Raw genomic sequence first — 11106 nt, forward strand, 5'->3', positions numbered from 1 at the left:
CCAATTTATGAGACCCAGCCAAAGAGTTCTTCATCTTCTTTAAAAATGAAAAAATCCAATGTATCGGGTAATGATACAGCTAGTCCAGCTCAAACGGTAGTTGGTAAAGACTTCTCAAATCCGTTAATAGGTGTGCATTCCCAAATGAATGCATGAAGACCCACTGTATCGGGTAATGATACAGCTAGTCCAGCTCAAACGATAGCTGGTAAAGACTCATCAAATCCGTTAATGGCTGACACTTTGCCAAAAAGTGTAGGGAGAATACTCCCAGCTAGTTTTAAAAATACAGGTACTCAGACAATAGATGCAGGAAATTCTTCTCAGAATAAAAAGGGATTTTCATTAAGAAAAAAGAAAAATGAAAAAAGAAATATAGAAAAAATAATAGCAGACTCAGTAAAAAAGTTGTTAGCAGAACAATCGCCTAAGGAGATATCTATGAATCCAGAACCACCAGAACAAAGACCCAGAATTTCTTTAATTCCAAGAAAAGAGACAAGAACTGGAACAAGACTAGGATTATCAGACGGAGATAGTGATGAATATGAACAAGAATACAACTCAGCCATGAATCAATTTGCCTAAGACCTAAACGCCGATGACAATTCAGGAATGGAGTTTGACTCAGAGGCTTTACATAATTTGGATACGTAAGCAATGACGATATCTACAAAAGACAAAATTACAGACGTATGCAATATTAGATAAATAAATGGACGGACAAGAGTTAAGAGTCGCCAGGCCCACCCAATTTGCAAAGTCTTGCAAAAAGTCTTCTTAAGCATATTTTATAAAGGATTTGAAGTCCAAAAAATGCCTATAAATAGCACCTAAAAGATGACTTCAAAAGGTGTACCAAAGAGAGAGAAAAAACCAAGAGTGAGAAAGTTTTCATAAAGTTCTTAGCTTTTCTTAAAGTTCTTAGTTTCCAAAGTTTGCAAGTTACTTAAAAAAAAAAGTGTATGAAAAGTGTGAAAAGTTTTCTTAATTCTTCATTTTTCGGTATCTGTCAAGTCTTCAGGGGACCCCCGAAAGGGCCTCACTTCTTCCTTAAGACATGTAAGTAGTAGTTACATAGGTCTTTGTAATTTTCTCCCAAGTTTGTAAATTATGTTTGAATTAATTAATAAAACATATGTGAAGGAAAATATAAACTTAATTATATCAGCTCATTAATGATTTTCTTCAAATTCGAGTAACAAAAGATTTGAAGCCATTACTTAACTAGTCAGAAGGTCATTCAATCACCCAAATATCTATTTTTTCCTCTAAATTATCAACATTTGGATAGTTAAGTAATTATTTAGGTAATTAACTTCAAATGATCCTTACACACAACGATACATGGTAATTATTTGTGTTCATAAAGAATGGAAAGGATCCCCACCATCGTATTGCAACTCAAGTTGGTAAGTTTTGGTCTGTTATATATGCATGACTATTAAAATTATTAACTATATATACATAGGTGCATGACGTACGCCCGTTAATTATTGGCTAAACTTATAGTAAGGCAGCTTTTTTGAATTAGTAGTTTAAATACGTCTAAAGATGTTAAAAAGCAGAAGGTAGTAGTAATGCAATTGACGCAACCACTTGCATTGCTTGGTTTTTACCAATAATTTTTATTGGCCAATGAAGATGAACCTTGGATTTTTATCATATATATATATATAGCTCTTTTAGGAACAACAAGATAAATTAGGACGGTGGAAAATATATAGAAAATAAAGACTTACACATATATATCAAAATTAAGAAAAGTATAATAGAGAATTTTGATTTAGTTAACCAACAAAGGAGGCTAACAAAGACACATTAAATTACTTCAATTAATATAAACAAAAAACTAAACCTAGCTAAGACATGTCTAGGTTTTGAACAATATTATTAGGGAAAAGACATAGTTTCCACCCCAAAACTATATCCGAAAAGTCGAAGCCACACCTAAACTATACTAGTGACCTATTACACACCTAAACTATAAAAAAGTGAAACTATTTACACCCTGTCAGGCTACCACCACTTGCATGTGGTGTAGTGTTTTACATGCGCTGCCACGTCGGTAGCACGTCAGTAAAAAGTATCACTTTTTTATAGTTAAGGTGTGTAATAGGTCACTTATATAGTTTAGGTGTGGATTCGAATTTTCGACTATAGTTTGGGGTGGAAACGATGACTTTTCCCTTAATGTTTTTAGCCGTTTACTTTTGTTATTTAATAGGTTGGACGCGCCTAAAATAAGTGTAACACACGCGCCTTAGAATGGGGGTTGCGGGGAGGTAATAATATCACTTTTTTATAGTTAAGATGTGTAATAGGTCACTAGTATAGTTTAGGTATGACTTAGACTTTTCGGGTATAGTTTAAGGTGGAAACGATACTTTTTCCCATATTATTATAAGTCATAAGTACTGAATGAACATATAGATAGACCTTGGATTTTTGTCAAATTGCTCTTTTATGAACAAGACTAAGGCAGTTGAAAAATATCTTTGGTAAAGTTTAGTAGTATTATATTAATTACACTCCTAAAAAATATAGAAATAGAATCAATTACTATTTTTTTTGTACTGATCAATTAGAAAAATATTCCTAAAATAGGATAGAAAAATACTCCTAAAATAGGACTCTATTAAGAAACTACTTCTATAAATATTAAGATGCACGTTAAATTAGAGAAGAAACTGATTTACTTATTGGGAAAACATGACTCATGCTCATCTAACTTGATTCGGTTGCATGTCTAGATTGATGGATGTTTAATTTTCTAACCCTCAACTTCTTCACTATTTTTGTCAACATAATGGAATTCAACGTGTGTGTGTATATATATATATCTTTTTTGTTTTCATTTAAATCATTCTTTAGTGTCAAAATTTTCGCTCAGACAAGAATTATTTCATCAAAACTGAAGTTTTGTGATCACTATTGTATTAATTTGTTATAGTTTACATGTCGTAGATAATTTACAGGTGGTGGTAGATGAATGTCGGTCGGCTTTGAATTTTTTTTTGGGTAAAGGTTAGGCTTAATTGTATTATTTTTATATCTCTGTTTTGAGAATTTTTTTTTTGTGTAAAGGTAGAGTTTAGTTGTATTATTTTGATATATTGTCTTATTATTTTGTTATAGTTTACAGGTGGTAGATGAGTGTCAGACGGCTTTGAGAAAATTTTTGTGTAAGGTTAGATTTAATTATATTGTTTTTATATCTCTATCATCGTATTATTTTGTTGCAGTTTACAGGTTGGAGATGAATGTCGATCGGCTTTGAGAATTATTTTTTTTTTGTAAAAGTTAGGTTTAATTAATTAAACTCTCCAAAAACTGTTGAATTTATTTATCGTATTCATCTTTATTATTTAAACAAATATCCTAACGTTTAATATAATATAGTATATAATAATTATTATTAATATTAATAATTTATAGTTATATCTATATCTATATCTATAATCTATTATATATTAAAAGTGTGAAGACCTTTACAAAAGTGATTTGAACTTTTGTCCTTCATTAAAAGACCCTCCTTTAGACAAAACTATCTTTTCACTATTTTCTTCAATTTATTATTTAATTATTTTTATTATATTAACTAAACTCCTAAAATAGGATTCTTAAAACATATGGAAGGAGAATCAATTAATATTTTCATTAGAGAAATACTCCTAAAATAGGATAGATAAATACTCATAAAATAGGACTCTATTAAGAAAATAATTCTATAAATATTGAGATGAACGTTAAACTAGAGAAAAAACTGATTTACTTATTGTGAAAATATGATTGATGCTCATCTAACTTGATTCAGTTGCATGTCTAGATTGATGGATGCTTAATTTTCTAACCGTCAACTTCTTCACTATTTTTGTCAATATAATAGAATTCAACGTGTGTGTATATATATGTCTTCTTTATTTTCATTCAACTCATTCTTTAGTGTCAAAATTTTTGCTCAGACAAGAATTATTTTCATTAAAACTGAAGCTTCGTGATCATTGTTGTATTATTTTGTTGAAGTTTACAGGTAATTTACAGGTGGTAGATGAATGTCGGTCGACTCTTTTAATTTAAAAAAAAATGTCGGTTGACTTTAAGAAATTATTTTAGGTAAAGGTTAGGTTTAATTGTATTATTTTTATATCTCTGTTTTGAGAATTCTTTTTGAGTAAAGATAAAATTAGTTGTATTATTTTGATATCTCTATTGTCTTATTATTTTGTACAGTTTACAGGTGCTAGATGAGTGTCAGACGACTTTGAGAAAATTTTTGTGTAAAAGTTAGATTTAATATATTGTTTTGATGTCTCTATCATCATATTGTTTTGTTACAGTTTATAGGTAGTAAATGAATGTCGATCGGCTTTGAGAATTTTCTTTGGTAAAAGTTAGGTTTAATTAAATAAATTCTCCAAAAGATGTTGAATTTAATTATCGTATTCATCTTTATTATTTAAATAAATATCCTATTTAGTGTAACGTTTGAACTCAATAAAATGAGGCGAAGCGCGTACACCTAAACTAGTTATTATAAATGAATGAAGACGTGGACCTTGAATTTTGATATAATAGTTCTTTTAGTAATGAGGTTAAAGGTGATGGAAAATGTATAGATGATAAAGATTTGTTCACCAAAAGCAAAATATAATAGGGATTGATCTAAATTCTAACTAGCCAACAAAGAAGAATAATTATAAAGACATTATTAGATATTTAAGAGGTGTGAATGGAAAGTGAATATGAGTTTTTTCGATAAAATATCAAGAGAAAAGATGTATTTAGAATAGATACTTTTTTACTTTGGATAGTTACGATTTTTTCAATCAGTTGTGACTTTTTTGAAGATTTGTATTTTTATTTGTTTTAAGGAGTTGCACCTCTATGAAGAGATGCATTTTTTTTTTTTGAACCATTGCTTCTCTTTTGAAGCAACACCCTGATGGCTATATATACCTGTTGAATCCTCATATTTTCTATACGAATTTTCTGAATTTCTATCTTTTTTCTTTTTGCACTTTTAAACTTTTCTTGTGTGATTTACTATCATTGAGCGAGTTTGAAGTTCAGCGAATTTGAAGTATCACTATTCTAGTAAAGTGAATCATTCTAGGAGGATGTATTTCATTAACCTCGAATACTTGAGGGGAATAATTACTTTAAGCTACAATGTAAATTTGGTGGCCTTGATTCTTCTATATTTATCTTTTTCTTTGTTTTTTTACTATTTTTTTCGAAACAGTTTGAACATTATTTCTATTGTCCATAAATTGATTTGAACTTATTGTTAAAGTTCATATATGTAAATAAAGAGTTAAAACTTTGTTTGAATATGCATAATTCAATTTAAATTTATTATTAAATTTCACAACATTGAATACAAATTTTATTTAACAAAAAATAACCTACACATTAAATTAATTATTCATAAGTGATAAACCCTAGCTAGGTTATCTCCTCTGTATATTTCCATCATGGAGATGTAGCAGACCTCGATTAAAATATAGGGGAAAGGATAGAAACGACACTTCAAATTAAACTATTTCCATGAAAATAGCCATGGAATTTAAATTTCACTTTCTACCCATTTCAATTTACTGGCTTGTTCTATACCGTTTCTACACACCTTCTATACAATTTCTATACAAATCTTATACATATAAATATTCTATACGAAAATTATACAGTTTTAATACACAATTTATACAATAACTGTATATTTTTTTCTTACACGTTTTATACAATAATTATATAATTTTCATACATTTTCTATATATTTATACATATACATATTTGATAGAATTATACAATTTCTATACATATATCTTATATAGAAACATATTCTATTTAACAATTATATCATTTTTATATAATTTAATTATTATTTTTAAACAATAAAAAAAAGCAAAATATTTGATCAGTTAAAAAATTTATAACAAAAAATTAAAATATTTTTAAAAGGGCCGAATGCCCAAGTTGAATATTGTATCAGTATTGTATATATAGATTGTATCGGTATTGTATATGGACTATATATGGACTACGCAGGCCAAAATGATCCAAATTGAAAAAGAATAGGAAATGAATATAAAGTGACATTTTTTTACCCGACTAGACATTATATGTTGATATGCCCAAACTTAAGTTATTCTTTTGAAAAAGGCTACACAATCTCTTCTTCCCTAAAATATATTTGCCAGACCAAAAATAGAACGACTGTTTAATTGGTGACTATTGTGTACTTGACCAATGCAAAATACTCACAATTAAATTATTAAATGGTCCAATAATTAAGGTCAATTCCTCGTATTGTTACTAAACTTAGGAAAATATTCCACTAAAGTTATTTTTTTTATTTCAATAATGTCATTCAACTTTATACGTTTTCCTTACAAGCTATTAATTGCTAAAATAGCTCTTATTCTTTGAGAGAAAAATAAACCAATTAAGTTAATATTTGAATTGGAATGATCTATATTCTTTAAGAATATGAAATACTAATAACTTTTTAACTATAAAAAATAGTGCGCATAATTTAAATTCAACTTCTAGTTGTAATATTAAAATAATACAGTCCACCAAAAATGTGATTGATATTGTTACAAAAGCTTATATGCATTCTAATTATTTGAAAACTTAGGAGTTCAACGATAAAATAATGTTTTATATTTATTCATTTTATGATTAAGCTTTATTTTTTGATAAAATAATTCAAATTTAGTTGTTAGTTTCTTCTACTTCAAAAATTATTGTCAGAAAATTCATTATTCATATAAAAGACGATCAATTCCTCCAAACACCCTTCCCCCGACAAAAAAAATATACAGGGTCTCTAGCTAGTAGAAAAATAATCATATAAAAATATTTTAAAGAATTTAAGGAAATCATGATAATATCACAAATAATTCAACATCAAATAAAATTAGAAAATTTCATACAACCATTATGTAATTTAAAAATGTTAAAGTTCTTAAATATTATTTTTGGCAATTTTGTGACATTATTAGAGCAAAAGTTATATTACCTTTTCAACTTGACTTTAAAAACTAAATACATCTCTCAATTTTATCTTTTTTTTTTGCTTTTTAATATTATAATATATCTTTTTAAATTACATTAACCCCCCCCCCCCCCCCCCCATCCCATTTTAGTTGGTCACTTATTAAAAATAAATGTCTCATATTAGTTGATCACTTACTAAATCAGAATAGAATTAATTACTATACCCCTAAAATTCATAGTATACAAAATTTTAATGTTCATTCCTTTACCCAATGAATATAATTAATATTGCTAAAGGGTAAAATAATAAAATTTATTATTTAATTTATAATTTCTTAATCACCATATAAAATGAAATGTGCCCAATCAAAATAGGACAAATGGAGTATGTAATGAAGTAAAAAACTAAAATTGTATTTGGAGGCATATTAATATTTTATATAAAAGAACAAAGACTATTTAAATTCACGGTTAAGCTTAGGGATTAATATTTTATATAAAAGAACAAAGACTATTTAAATTCACGATTAAACTTAGGGGCTATTTGATCATTTTTCTCTTAAAGAATAAGGACTATTTTAGCAATTGTTAGTTTATGAGGAAAATGTACAAAGTTGAATGACATTATTGGAATAAAAAAAAGATAAGTGACTTTAGTGAGACATTTCATTAAGTTACGTGACAATATGAGGAATTGACTCATAATTAAGGCTTCATATTTAGTTAGCCTCTTAAACTTGTTAGAATATTTCATTTAGATACTCGAATTGAGTCTTGTTTCAATTGAATCACTCAACTTTTAATAATTAAAGCTCTTATTCGTCTATAAAGTAGTTAAGCGAACAATAAAAACACGTCATCTCCTCTAATCATACGCATTTGCCTCAATAAATCATAAAATTTCAAATATTTTTTCGCTTGACGTTGATGCATATAATTAAAATAAATGACTTATTTTCTGCGGTTAACTCAATTAACTCAATTCAGCTTCCTTCACTTACGAGCGAGAATCAGTTACTCCTCGTCCCATATATTAGTTGATCATCTTATTAAAAATAAATGTTCTAAATTAGTTAATCACTTATCAAATTAAAATAGAATTAATTAAAAGTCTCATTTTGCCCCTACGATTAATATACTCTTTGAAAGTTTAAATAAATTATCGATGTCGATTAATACGAATAAAGAGTATAATAGTAAAAATGATCATTCCATTATTAAATTTTTAAGCATCATGCATAATGAAAAATGCTCAATTAATATGATACGAAGAGAGTACAAATATTTAGTGAAAGAGTCCATTCATATTCGTCCCCCCCCCCCCCCCAGTAAATATAAATAAAACTAGACAATTTTTCTCAGTAACTCCCTCATGAACAAAATCGACTAGGTTTTTTTAGGGTGCGTTTGGTTCAGAAAAATATTTTTTTAAAAAAATAAGTAGACGTTTCTTACTTATCTTTTTGTGTTTGTTATATAAGTAAAAAGGATTATCATAGAAGCATTTATATACATAATATAATCAAATATCATGAGAGGTGAGATTGGGGGCTACGGGATCTAGGATGAAGGTGAGATGTGTTGGAGGGTGGTAAAGTCACAATCAATGTGAAATGTCATTTGTGAAACTTATTTTTCTTACTTCCATTAGAAAAATCGCTTTCCTATGAAGAAGTTTGTTTTTCTTAAAAAAAAATATTTTTTAAAAATTTTGACAAGCCAAACATGATTTTTTTTTTTTTAATATGTACCGAAAATTCCCTTATTTTTTGTCATGTTATTGAGCTCAACATCAAGTAATTATAATAACTCACAATTATTCATCTAGGTGTACATTGTATTTCTTTTTTTTTTTTTGGTAGAACATTCTATTTCATTTTAGTTGATTCTTATATTAAAATAAACTTTTCTGCTACTTTTCTATTTTCGCAAATCAAGATTACTTTTATATGATCATTTTCTTTCAATACTCTGAGCCTTGTTATTGAATCATGAATGACTTGAATACGTATTACTTTAATTTAAAGTGCTATCTAGTGCATCATACTTCAACAATTTATGCTAACAACCATATTGTCCACTTATACAACAACAAAAAAAAAAAAAAAAAGATGGCTGTACTCTTTTTTCTCGCAAAAACAAAATATATTATTGTGATTTGTGTACAACAAACAAATTGTTATTTAATCACTTCTCCTAAGGTCCAATTAGTCACTTGACATTCTAGCAAGCAAAAACAAGAAATCATTTGTTTTTTTTTCTGGATCTACTAGAGTATTATTGTCATTTTTATTAGTGAATTATTAATTTTATATATATATATATATATAATATTTACGGAGAGATTTACTATAGACAAATTAACACGATTCTCGGATTAATAATTAAATATCTTTTTAAATTAGACATGCAAAACTTTAAAGATTGTAGGTCTTTAAAAGTATATACTAAGAAAAACTTACGAACAAGATAAAAAGTCATAGCTAATGAAGTTGTCTGAGACAATACGACGATACTCACCTTAGCCTCTCTCTAGTAGGATTAGTTACCAGATTCATTCAGTGACGGACTTTTCATTGTGTCCCTACAAAGAGAGCTTTAAAGGAATTAGGAGTGGACATTCATATTATAAGGACTTCATGTGATATGAAGCCAATCAATATATACATATTGCAAGAAAGTTCAATGTGTACGTTCGTATATATACAATATACATGTGATACAAAGCCAATCACTATATATTGAAAGAAAGTTCAATGTGTACGTATGTATATATACAATATAAATTAAGATGGAGTAGCAAATTAATGGTCAACACGAATATGAGGGGAAAAAACTGTAGCTAATGGAAGTGGTGTGCTAGTGGCTTTATTAGGAAGATACCATGATAGGCAGATCTCTTTATCCACCTAATTAATATAAGTTCTTTTAACATTAGAAAATGAAAGAAGATACTATTAAATGGAATAAATTAAGCTTTAACTACATGCTATTATCATTAACGAAATGAGTTGGGTGCCTTTTAGATGTAGCAAAAAAGGGGAATCTTTAATTAATTTAGGTTAGGTAATCCACTTTACACTTAAAAAGGTGTATGAGGGCCTTTTTCTCTTTTACATGCATATGAAATTGAAAGGTGATCTTCAAAAATGAACTCCATCATGCAATCCTAGGTTTATTCTCTCACTGAATAACTTGCATGATTTAAGATCTAATCATGATTATTTTGTGTATTTTTATGGAAAAGGGGACAAATTACATGATAATTAGAAATGATATTTTGGTTCATCATAAGTGAATGATCTTTTTTTTTCTTTTTTTGTGGCTGAGGGACAAATTAATGAATAACGAGACGTGAAAAGGATTAGTTGACCTAATATATTAAAAGTATGTTCTAATTGCTCAAAATGCGGGCTTTAATTTGCTGTAGACACAACCTCTTGTAAATTATGATAAGGTTTGAGTAGTAAATTAGGCCATAAAGAGTTCAATTTTCGTGTATATATAATGTTAGTGTGTTTTAATTGTAGTATTATTTTGTTGTGATTATTTGTTCTTTTACCGTTAATGTCTATTATCTCATGTATTTTCATTACATCTTTTTCTGATTGAATTTTGTCTTGAACCAGAGGTCTATCAGAAATAACCGCTTACCTCACCTCTGAGCTAGGTAAAGTTACGATCAGCATACACTCTATCCTCCACATACCTTACTTTGTAAAAACACACTACATATGTGTTGTTGTATCATATATGTGAGAACTAATTAACTATAGTACTTGAATTAATTTAATCCAATTTAACATATTGATTCTCAAAAATAAATTGTGATAAATATTTTGGGACGGGGGATATTTCTTCTGAAAAATATATATTTAAAGCTCAGTTGCAATGATATTGACTCCTAAATGTGGTTGACAACCTAGGTGATGTTTTACTATAATAAATGCCCCGTCGGTGCTTTAAATTTTTGTTTTCTCCATATCATAAAAAAAAATAATAAAAAAAAAGAATGTAAGGAAGGTGGGCATCAAATTGATGAATTTCATAAATGCTCACTTGCACTTTTAGCTAACTAAATCGTATGTCAATTAGCTGGAT

At 28.0% G+C, this 11106-nt stretch overlaps 1 long non-coding RNA gene across 1 annotated transcript; it reads left to right on the forward strand.

Moving 5' to 3' along the window:
- The first annotated feature begins 852 nt into the window (after window positions 1-852).
- On the forward strand, window positions 853-4312 carry LOC124899342. The gene is made up of 2 exons (XR_007056784.1): window positions 853-1062; window positions 2968-4312. It is a non-coding gene; the product is annotated as an uncharacterized LOC124899342 (long non-coding RNA).
- Window positions 4313-11106: the final 6794 nt, after the last annotated feature.

This window comes from Capsicum annuum, chromosome 6 (assembly GCF_002878395.1).
Source record: "Capsicum annuum cultivar UCD-10X-F1 chromosome 6, UCD10Xv1.1, whole genome shotgun sequence".
Lineage (NCBI taxonomy): Eukaryota > Viridiplantae > Streptophyta > Magnoliopsida > Solanales > Solanaceae > Capsicum > Capsicum annuum.